We start from the raw sequence: 11905 nt of genomic DNA on the forward strand, positions 1-11905 counted from the left end.
TCTTCTCTTCTCTTATAATGAACCTACAAGATCAGGTCCGTGAACTTAACTGTGCACCAACTTTGATAACGAAACAGATTTGTAGAGCCAATTGGTTACCTGGATTTGTTAAATTGATATGATGCGTGTATATTACCTGCAGAATTAGTTGCTTGATTGTTTGGCTTCAGTAGTGCTGAAGAGGATAGAAAATGGCATTAACATTGTTAGGTTTTCCTCTTTTTTTATTTCAGTATCTTTCATCCAAAGAAGTGTGGATAAAAGGGCTTCCCAGCTGGCACTAGTACTAAAGCACCTGCCTGCCAATGCAGGAGATAAAAGCGATGCAGCTTCGATCCCTGCTTCGGGAAGATCCTCTGGAGGCGGGGTTGGCAACCCATTCCAATATTCTTGCCTGGAAAATTCCAAAGAGGAGCCTGGTGCGCTACAGTCTATGGGGTCACAAAGAGTCAGACATGACTGAAGTGAATTAGCATGTAGCATGTACATTATTGTATACACACACACACACACACACACACACAGGCTTTTGGTAACATGTCTGAAATCAAAGTCCAGCTTTTTTGATACCAAAAGTTATTTCAGCGTTAGTTATATCACTAAGTTTTATCAACTGCTCATGAGGTGTAAAGCTGAACCTGATTACCAGCTCTCAGGGCGAGCTTGAATATGCTGTGTACACATGATATGTGTGTGTTCTTTTCAGAACGAATTTCCTTTCATGTCCAATTTGAACTCATTGAACCCTTGAACTCATATACTTCTAAAGGCCCAGTAGCAAACGATCAATTTGCGTATTTATATCGTATTCCAAGGGGATGTCAGGGGACACCAATGAATGGGTGAACGAGAGCTCGCTTACAATAAACGGGTGGCTTCTGGCCTAAATTGTATTTACTAGAAATACTAAGTACGTTGCTGCTACTGCTAAGTCACTTCAGTCGTGTCCGACTCTGTGTGCCCACAGAGATGGCAGCCCACCAGGCTCCCCTGTCCCTGGGATTCTCCAGGCAAGAACACTGGAGTGGGTTGCCATTTCCTTCTCCAGTGCATGAAAGGGAAAAGTGAAAGTGAACTCGCTCAGTCACGTCCGACTCTTATCGACCCCATGGACTGCATGCAGCCTACCAGGCTCCTCCATCCATGGGATTTTCCAGGCAAGAGTACTGGAGTGGGGTGCCATTGCCTTCTCCGACTAAGTACGTTAGTAAAATAGAATTTTGTAACTAAAGAAGCCATTGAAAGTGAAATTGATAAAATCTGGGTGCTGCTGCTGCTGCTAAGTCGCATCAGTCGTGTCCGACTCTGTGCGACCCCATAGACGGCAGCCCACCAGGCTCCTCTGTCCCTGGGATTCTCCAGGCAAGAATACTGGAGCGGGTTGCCATTTCCTCCTCCAACTCATGGATGCATGCATGCTAAGTCGCTTCAGTCACGTCCGACTCTGTGTGACCCTACAGATGGCAGCCCACCAGGCTCCCCTGTCCATGGGATTCTCCACACAAGAATACTGGAGTGGGTTGCCATTTCCTTCTCCAAAATCTTGGTGAATTATAATCTACCTTGTACCATATAAAATACAAACAGAAAATACCTGAGATGATTCTGTGAACCCAGAAAACAGGCCTTCGTCCCACCTCTCAGCTCTGTTGGCTAGACTCTTTCGGGGACTAGATGGTTCCTCTGAGATCCCAGCCTTCTGACACACATCTGCAGACCGCAAGTTAGAAATGGACGAGGTTAAAATATTTGCAAGCAAATAACTGAGTTTAGAGTGGAGTACTACAACAGTGTTTCTGGTTTTGCCTGAGAGTGTAGCTGATGCTGCAAGGGATTGGACGTAGGAGGAAAAGGGGACGAGAGAGGATGAGATGGCTGGATGGCATCACTGACTCAATGGACGTGAGTTTGAGTGAACTCCGGGACTTGGTGATGGACAGGGAGGCCTGGCGTGCTGCGATTCATGGGGTCGCAAAGAGTCGGACACAACTGAGAGACTGAACTGAACTGAACTGTAGCACTTCTGATAAGAAAAACTTGATATGTATGACAAAAATGGAAATTTGGGAGAAAATTCACTCCATATCACTATATATGTATGTGTGCATATATAAGTGTGTGTGCTGCTGCTGCTGCTGCTAAGTCACTTCAGTCGTGTCCGACTCTGTGCAGCCCCATAGACGGCAGCCCACCAGACTGGAGTGGGTTGCCATTTCCTTCTCCAATGCATGAAAGTGAAAAGTGAAAGTGAAGTCGCTCAGTCGTGTCCGACTCCTAGTGACCCCATGGACTGCAGCCCACCAGGCTCCTCCGTCCATGGATTTTCCAGGCAAGGGTACTGGAGTGGGGTGTCATTGTGAGTGTGGATGAATAAAGGGCTGCTTTTAACGCCTCCTTTTAAGACACACACATCTTGGATTTAACCACCATTGGATTGATTGACAAAATAATTTCACGGGGCTCTTACATTTTTCTTTCTTCTTGCTATTGTTCCTAAAAAGACATTCGCCTATGTATGAAGGTAAGGAGTGTTTGATGACAGGCACCAGGTGTTCCTGAGTTTGACTGTGGGTTCGGAGTCTGTCAGTGGTGCTAGAGTTGGTGCAGAGGTCACGGTCACCAAGGGCAGGGCCTTGAAGAGGCATGCTGCCGTCCATGGGAAGAGTAACTGACGGGCTGTCTGGGGTCGCAGGGGTCTTCCCTGTCAAGGGCAGCATGGCGTTCCAACGTGGTCACTGAGGAGAGACGGAGCAGAGAAGGGCCAGCTGCTCTCAGGGGGGCACGTGGTGTCTAGGCCTTTCGGAAGAGTGATCAGACTTCGTGAAAATCTCCTGCCCCCCAGGAGGCTCTGGTTATGGTCTGAAAGCCTCACCTCCAGGCTGTTGTTCAGTCACTGAGCCACGTGTGTGACTCTGCGACCCTCTGGGCTGCAGCACACAGGCTCCTCTGTCCTCCACTATCCCCTGGAGTTTGCTCAAATTCCTGTCCACTGAATTGGTAATGCCGTCTAACCATCTCATCCTCTGCCACTCTCTTCTTTTGCCTTCAGTCTTTCCCAGCATCCGGGTTTTTTCCAGTGAGACAGCTCTTCCCATCAGGTGGCCAAAGTATTGGAGCTTCGAGCATCAGTCCATCCAGTGAATATTCAGGGTTGACCTTTATACTGCTCTTCCAAATGCCAGCTATTAAAGTGCAACAACTGAGTTATTACCTGCCTTGGAATGTACATCATAAAACCTGTCTCAGGAAGAGAATTTTGAGAAGGGATGGACACATGGAAAGATTGGAAGACGGGCTCATGTATGAAAGAACTGGCCAGTTTGTTCTGCAGCTTAAAAACATACACAGGAGCAGACATGAGCTCTAGACTCATATGAGCTGTAAACCCCACGTCCTTTATAGCAAAGAGGCCTCAAGAGCACATTTACCATCTACTTAATAACAATATTAGCATCAGTTTGGCAAAGCTACCTCAGACATAACATTTAAGAATGAGAGTTTCTGGAGCGTAAAATTACAATTGCTTTGCTAGTAAAAGGATAAAATAAATGTCTGTTCAAGCTAATTGCTGTCCAACTTGTGATTTTTTTGTTGTTGTTGTTAGCCTGTAATAAACCCAACTCATTTTATTATAATGGGATATAGTCCCTATATAATATAATAAAACCTGCAAAGAATTAGACAGCTGCATTTTTTTTTTCCTGGCCATGTTCACGTTAACTCAAAACGTCTGTAGTCAGTGACCAAGAGGTAAATACACTGGGAAAACGAGAGCTGTCTAGCTCAATGCTATTTTTACTTGGGGATGTAAGCAATTTCCAGAGTGTGGATTTCCAGGTGACAATGAAACATATAAAGACACTGAGAAAGTGAATAACATGGTCCTTGGGATAGAAAATCATGATTGGAAGGCCAGGGGCCATAGAGCTAACTGCTAAGAGGTGATAGGGTTGTGGCACCGCACAGATAGAACGACTTTTTCCCTCAGTATCTCTAGAGCTCGGCTTGGTCTAAGCAAACTCTCAGGCCCTCATCTTAGTTGCCCAGGAGTTTCCCAGTTTTCAGACTGAAAGTCTTCTGAGTCATAAACCCCAGACTTCTGGGCAAACCAGGTTTTTCTTCACTCGGACCCTGGGGAGAACAGTTAGCTTCCTTGGTAGCAAAGTGCCTTAGAACACATGCTTTCTGCATGAGACTCTCTCTGAAGCTGAGATATGCAGAATGCGCTTCTCGGGATCCCAGAATTCCTTTGGTCCCTGAAATCAGTTATTTTGATTAGCAGACTCCAGAAAGAACTTCCTTGCCACCCAAATATCCTTTCCTTGGTCCTAAAGACTATCTTCTCATCTCAGCTCAAGTTAAGGTTTTGAACTGGACATTTGAAGTATCCTCCATAGGAAAACTCTTTAGAGTCCCTTGGGCTGCAAGAAGATCAGACCAGTCCATCCTAAAGGAAATCAATCCTGAATACTCATTGGAAGGATTGATGCTAAAGCTCCAATACTTTGACCACCTGATGTGAAGAGCCAACTCATTAGAAAAGTCCCTAATGCTGGAGAAGATTGAGGCCAAGAGAAGAAGGGGGTGGCAGAGGATGAGATGGTTGGATGGCATCATCGACTCAATGGACATGCGTTTGAGCAAACTCTGTGAGATCATAAAGGACAGGGGAGCCTGGTGTGCTGCAGTCCCTGGGGTTGCAGAGTCGGACATGAATGAGCGACTGAACAACCATAAGGCATTCTCTTGGTTAAGCTTAAGTAGGGCAATGGTATATGTGATCCACCCTCCTAGCTGACAAAGGGCACTTTTGTATTCCATTGAGTGAATGGATATCCTCACACCTCCCAGAGCCTCTCTCTACTTTGAAGCAGTGGTCCCCCCAGGAAGGGGAGGAGCCTGGCAAAGATCATCTCCAGGATGATAATTTTCACTTCAGGCGCAGCCCACAGTTTCTATTATGTAAGCATATTACGTTTGCTTGGAATAGACGCTACCATCAAGAACCCGGACAACCTCAACCCTGCACCTCTCGCCCGGGAGGAGAGGCTCAGTGTTGGGGGGGAGGGGGTCAGCAGAGGCAAAGCACAACGTGCCGTTTCTAAGTCAGCTCAGTGTTGAGGTGTCCGTGCAATCTGGGGTTACAGCATGATCTGTACCAATTATGCCATTAACATGCTTCATTTACTAGATACACACGTCAGAACCAAAGTTTTTCTCAAGGGCAAAACCCAAGTCAGGCCGCCAAAGCCACAAATCACGTAAGCCTGCCCGGAACACCCATAGAAATCAGTGCAGCGGGTGTGTGTGCCTGTTGGGGTATGTCTGCACATCAAAGGCTAGAAGAGTGGCCTGGACTGAAGTTAGGAGGGTGTCAAGACAGGAAAGGGGACCCCCAGATAGTTGTCATCTAGGAAGTGAAATTGGACAGACATGGTCAGCAACCAGAAATGTAGTCTTGAAAGATATAGGTATTGTCCTCATACCATACACACATATCTGAGCTGTGTGTCTTCTTAAATAGCTCTTACTCTTGTCCTTTTATCAGAAAGTCAGTGCCTTCTGTTTCCCTGACTCTCTTACTGATAAGTCATCGAGCTCTTCATTTGTGTTAAGTTTCCAGCAGCTAAGGACAGTATAAATTTACATTCATCGTATATGTCAAAACCTGTGAGCAAAGGAAAGCGTTTAGGAAAGTGGAGTTTCACACGTTAATTAGATGAGACCAGAGATCCCGGCATTAAAAATCAGCTTCCTATGCACCAGACAATCTACTGTCGGCTCCGAGCGTGAAGGGGCTGCACCCGAGGAAGCCCTGGGGGAGGGCTGCAGAGAGCCCCTCTTGAGTGGGATGCTCTTTATCTTCTAGGTGGAGGAGATGAGGGTAAGGTGATGGCTGCACCTTTAAATGATATCCACAGCATCTCAAGGACGAATCTGATTTCGTGAACGGCAGGTGGGATTGAGAGAAGAACATGTAGAAGATAGCCATCTCCTTTATCCATCAAATCTTTAGTCTCAAAGATCTCATCTTTCCTTTTTGAATGATATTCTGAATTTGATAAAATTACCCAGATAGAGTTATATATTCTGTTCAAAAATTTAAAAAGTCTTATATCAATATATTGGCACTAGTATTACTAAAATGTAGTAAAAAAAAAAAAAAATTCTATACAGTTGCCCATCTCCAAGTCACTGATACAATTCAGGTTGGTCTGGTAAAATTTTTGCACTTTGGGATCTGTGTGTGTGTGTTCCTAATGGGGGCCACTCCTACCTATTTTGAAAATCATCCCTTATGAGTCCTATACCTGTATGTGTCTGAGGGGCTTCCCTGGGGGCTCAGACAGTAAAGAATCTGCCTACACTGCAGGAGACCTGGGTTTGATCCCCGGGTTGGGAAGATCCTCTGGAGAAGGGAATGACAACCCACTCCAGTATTCTGGCCTGAAGAATCCCCATGGACAGAGGAGCTTGGTGGGCTACAGTTGATGGGGTTGCAAAGAGTCGGACATGACTGAGTGACTAAAAAAAAAAAAATCACTAAATGACACCCAAAATATTAGGATAATGAAAATCAGATGCCTCTTTGTAATAAAGCAATGCCTTGTTAAAAGGATTAAGAGTATTGTGCCACAAAATTTTGTCCTTTTTAATAATAACGGATACTTATTGGATGCTTGCATTGTGCAAAGTGCTACACATAGATTGTCTTATTTTATTCCTACAGCAACCATATGAGAACTGTACCAACATTATTTATTTACAAATGATAAAACAGGCTTAGAGCAGAACTTTCTTCAGTTTAGCATAACATTAGTTTTAGTTAAGTATAAATATTCAGTGATTAAAGTTATACTTGTGCTTCTGTGGATGTATGAGTTAAAAAAAATGATTCCATTTTAAATCTGCATATGAAACAGTGATATGAAAACTGAATTTGCCCCAGAAAATTAGGATGCTCTTCATTAAAATTAGAAAATTTTAAATGTAGTTATCAAATAAGGATACAATTTTTAGCACCCCTTTATGAATGAGACAAAGCACATTTCTTTTAAATAAAGCAGCATATTCTTAAATTACTCTCACAGTTGACCTGAGAAGAGAGGTCAGCTTTTGACTGTTGAAGAGTGGAGATTCATTTAACGAGCATCGTGTCCAATTGCAGAATTGAGCCAACAGAAAAAGTAGGAACTTTGTAAGATTAGGCGCTGGGGTTGATCAGTTTATATTGGGTCTAAATTATATGCAACTGAATTTTTTTTTAAATATTATTTACTTGCAACTAAATTTTGAATCCCCTTAGTCCTGCTGCTTTGCATAAAACAGATTAACTTTCCAGCTTGAAGCCTGTCCCTAACCCTTAGCTGCGAACCGGAGGAGGAGAGTTACTCTGCCCTCTAGAGGTGCCTCGGAGAAAGGCCTCTATAGAGCCCAGCCACCCCACACAAGACTCTGCCCAAGCCTAGCCCAGCCCAGAGGGGCTGGAGGGGGCAGCAGACGCCCTGCCTCCGGTGTAGGCCTACCACCTTACCTTACAGGGATCCTCTCTGTCCCAGCCCTGGGTTACTGTATTATAGAAAGGGCGAGTTGGCAACCTGCTGGCAGTGTTGAGCCACACGCTACGTTCCTTCTTCAGCCTTCGTCTTCCAAAGTGGCTGCAAGGGGCTGGATCTCCACCTTGGACGGCAGGGTCCATACGGGGGCCTCCCCCAACCCCGTCTGCTGCTGAATACTGGGTGCTGCCTGATCCACCCCTCAAGATAACAGCATGCGTTTCCTAATAAAGAGCTCGACTTACTGAGAACCAGCTAGCTTTTAACATAAAGAAGTTGCTGGGAAGAGAGAGAGAGAGAGGGTAGGAGAAACCCATGGTTGCAGCAACAACAGCCCAAAGCTAGCTCTCTGATAGTAAAACTGGAGGCGTGCGCTGCGGATACGAGGGTGCGCGGGGGCCGGCACTCACTGCTCAGAGGACCTGCGCAGCAGCTCGCCAAGCAGTTACACGCGGCAGCTTCTTTAGGCACGGACTGTGCTCCTGAAAGGGGGTTTTCACTATCTATCTATCTATCTATTTATATTTTCCATAAAAGCAATTCTGAAATGATAACCTGTTTAGCGTCACACAATTAGAAAACCCCAGAGAAAATTTCGATCTTTGATCTTCCCAACTCCATTCTTTGTGTTCTCTCCAGTAACTATAACCTCTGCCTTGTAAGAATGTATAACTTATACATTTTGTTATATTTGGGGAGAACAGAGTAGTATAAAAGAGAGGAGAGCTAATTATAATGTTTATGAAAAGTGAAGTAAATGTGTTAGTCACTCAGTTTTGTCCAAGTCTTTGCGACCCCATGGACTGTAGCCCTCCAGGCTCCTCTGTCCATGGGATTTCCCAGGCAAGAATGCAGGAGTGGGTTGCCATGCCCTTCTCAGGGGATCTTCCCAACCTAGGAATCAAATCCGGGTCTCCTGCATTGCAGGCAGATTCTTTACTGCCTGAGCCACCAGGGAAGCCCTATACCATTTATAGCAGCATCTAAATAAAGCTGTAAAAAAAAAATGATGTACAAAAGGAGGTGAGAGCTCTCCGTTTGCTGGGGAATCGGAGGTTTCAAGGAAAAAAGAGAATTAGAGCTAACGTCAAAGGTCTTTACAGAAGCTAGGTAGGAAAGAGGAAACAGGAGTACTTCAGAAAGAAGACGTTAGTGAAACTACTTGAATAACTCATGATTTATCATTTTTCATGTACTATTGAAGATACATTTAATCAGGTTGCCATTCTGCCTCTATTGTCGTTCAGCTGCTCTGTCGTGCCTGACTCCCTGCGACCATATGGACAGCAGCTTGCCAGTCTTCCCTGTCCTTCCCCATCTCCCTGAATTTGCTCAAACTCGTATCCTTTGAGTCAGGGATGCCATCCAACCATTCCATCCTCTGTCACCCCCTTCTCCTCTTGCCCTCAATCTTAGGCTGTACAGCAATTTCAGATTTTATTAGAAGGAAGGGGTCAAATGAACCAAAGAAGTGTCAAGAAGGACTTTTGAACTTCAGTAATATTGAAAGAGAGCAGCCCAGACAAGGCACTGCAATTAAGAACTCTGACTAGTTTAAATAGTCATGGGGACTCTGTGAAATGGAAGAAATTAAGTGTCAAAAGCAAGAGTAACTGAAGCACAAAAATATTATTAAGTGGGCGTCAGTCAAATTTGGCTCTTTCCCCAGTTTTGCTTAAGAATCTGTTTTCTTAAATGTATAATTTAACATTTATCCTCACAATAGTGTTTCGCCTCCCTGGAATGATGAAGCAATCGTAAAGGAGGGAAGAACACTTTGCAAGGTGCTGGTGGCCTCGTGTGTCACGTTGACACACTTGCGAATGGGGGCCAGACCCTAGACGAGCCGCACACACTCATAGAAAGTGTGCATTGGGCTCATTCGGTTTATGTCATGGCCAAGCCACACACATGCATGTTTTAAAGGGAACTGTGGAAATAGTTCAAAGCTATCCTCCTCCAAATGGAAAAAAATTTTTTAAAAAGCTCACTTGTAACCTCTTGCCAAATTTTAGTTACCCTTCATGCATGCATGTAAAACCAATATTGTCAGTTGCTGGAAGGCAAAGTGTATATGATAGGCTTAGAAAAGAAGAAAGTGTAATAGTGGTGCATAGCATTACAGCAATGAGATGTGTCAAACCATTTCATCCTTAGAAATGCGAGGGAAACAGGCCACAATCTGTGTAAGCAGACGAGCAAAAACTCTTTACCTCTTGATTAGTGAATTTCTGCTTGTCCCAGAGGAAAAAGACAACTGTCTTCCAAGCACGTGATCTAAAAGGAAATGCCAAGACTGGGTTGATCCTTTAGCGGTGTCACGACAACGACACCATCACTTTGACCTTGGGATTTACATGTCTAGTTATCTGAAAGCTTATGTTATTAAATTCCTTGTCTCCTTGTCTTCAGAACTGACTTTTCCTTACCAGTTTTGGAGCCGTGATTCTTTTGGATAACGTTGCGGATCCTGCCCCCTCTCTGTTGTCCATAGCGGTATTGCCTAGGAGAAAAACCAAGTTTGGGGCTTGGTGCGTGCTTAAGAATTCACTTTCAACATCTTGATGTGAGCCAGAGGTCTGCTAAGAACAACAAAGATGAATGCAGAAGGAAATTTAGGCTGACAAATACCAGTCCCACCTGCGTCGGTTAATAAGCAAGGCTCTAGCCCAGCCAGTAATCCTCCGGTAACTGTCATTTCCATGTAGCCAATCAGGTGCCTGGGAATTATCCCCATAAAAAGAATACAGCGTGTCACTTATCAGGCAGCCAATTAAAGGGCCTCTGCAGTCGTCGGGTTGCTGGAAGCCAGCTCCCCACAAAGGAGGAAGGATGGGGCCAAGTCAGCCTGGGCCTCGAGGGAATATGAGAGAGCGACCTGTGGCTGATTCACAGGGGGCCGGACTGACAAAGTGTGAGAGGGAGTTGGGGATGTGTCAATCATTTCTCCTTGACAAGAATTTATTTGGGGCATCAGCCTTCAAAAAGGCAACAGATAACCTCAGTAACAACAGTAACCTTTGGTAAGTTGATCCTGCCAAAATGGGGCTTTAATTTTTGAAGTTTATGAGATAGTTTTCACAGAGTATTTCCTTTGATCTCAAAGACATGTTTTTAGCATTAGAAGCCTTGAAAATATGACATTAAAATAAAGAAGTAAATGAAAATGAAGTACAGCAATTCCATTTTTTTTTTTTTTTTTTTTTTTACTGAGTATCTCTGACCCTCTCCCTAACTGCTGAAGTAATCAGCAGAATGAACAAGAACTGACAAGGACCTTCATCATCCCACTTTTGGCAAACAGAAATAATTCTGTGTCCTCAAAACCCTTCTAAGACACAGATGTTCACCCTCATAATCACCTTTTTAAATCCAAAATTAAACACTTTCTAGCCCCACTCTAGCCAATTTGCTAATGTACCCTATTGATTCAGTATCTAGACATGTTGGGGGAGGGGGTGCAAAAAAGCAAACAAACATGTAAATATATTTTATGGATTCCAGGATAGGCGTGTTCCTTACATTTAACATCTCTGAATCTGAGTCTGGTCTAACAATTGATGTGGTCATAAAGCGTAGTGCAATAAATTAATTGTTGGCATTTTTAATTGCTTCAGATCAGATCAGTCGCTCATTCGTGTCCGACTCTTTGCGACCCCATGAATCGAAGCATGCCAGGCCTCCCTGTCCGTCACCAACTCCCGGAGTTCACTGGGACTCATGTCCATCGAGTCAGTGATGCCATCCAGCCATCTCATCCTCTGTGGTGCCCTTCTCCTCCTGCCCCCAATCCCTCCCAGCATCAGAGTCTTTTCCAATGAGTCAACTCTTTGCATGAGGTGGCCAAAGTACTGGAGTTTCAGCTTTAGCATCGTTCCTTCCTAAGAAATCCCAGGGCTGATCTCCTTCAGAATGGACTGGTTGGATCTCCTTGCAGTCCAAGGGACTCTTAAGAGTCTTCTCCAATACCACAGTTAAAAAGCATCAATTTTTCGGCACTCAGCTTTCTTCACAGTCCAACTCTCACAACCATACATGACCACAGGAAAAACCATAGCCTTGACTAGACGAACCTTTAATTGCTTAGCCCTAACTAAACCAACTCCAATACTTTGGCCACCTGATGCAAAGAGCTGACTCATTTGAAAAGACCCTGATGCTGGGAAAGATTGAGCACAGAAGGAGAAGGGGACGACAGAGGATGAGATGGTTGGGTGGCATCACTGACTCTATGGACATGGGTTTGGGTGGACTCCGGGAGCTGGTGATGGACAGGGAGGCCTGGTGTGCCTTGGTGTATCAGGTTGCAAAGAATCGGACACCACTGAGCAACTGAACTGAACTAATCC

At 44.6% G+C, this 11905-nt stretch overlaps 1 long non-coding RNA gene across 1 annotated transcript; it reads right to left on the reverse strand.

Moving 5' to 3' along the window:
• Positions 1-204: 204 nt before the first annotated feature.
• Positions 205-10248, reverse strand: LOC112442734 (uncharacterized). Its single transcript, XR_009491831.1, has 3 exons — positions 9986-10248; positions 1595-1710; positions 205-431 (listed from the first exon to the last, which is right to left on the reverse strand). It is a non-coding gene; the product is annotated as an uncharacterized lncRNA (long non-coding RNA).
• Positions 10249-11905: the final 1657 nt, after the last annotated feature.

Source organism: Bos taurus, chromosome 19, assembly GCF_002263795.3.
Source record: "Bos taurus isolate L1 Dominette 01449 registration number 42190680 breed Hereford chromosome 19, ARS-UCD2.0, whole genome shotgun sequence".
Taxonomy (NCBI): Eukaryota; Metazoa; Chordata; class Mammalia; order Artiodactyla; family Bovidae; genus Bos; species Bos taurus.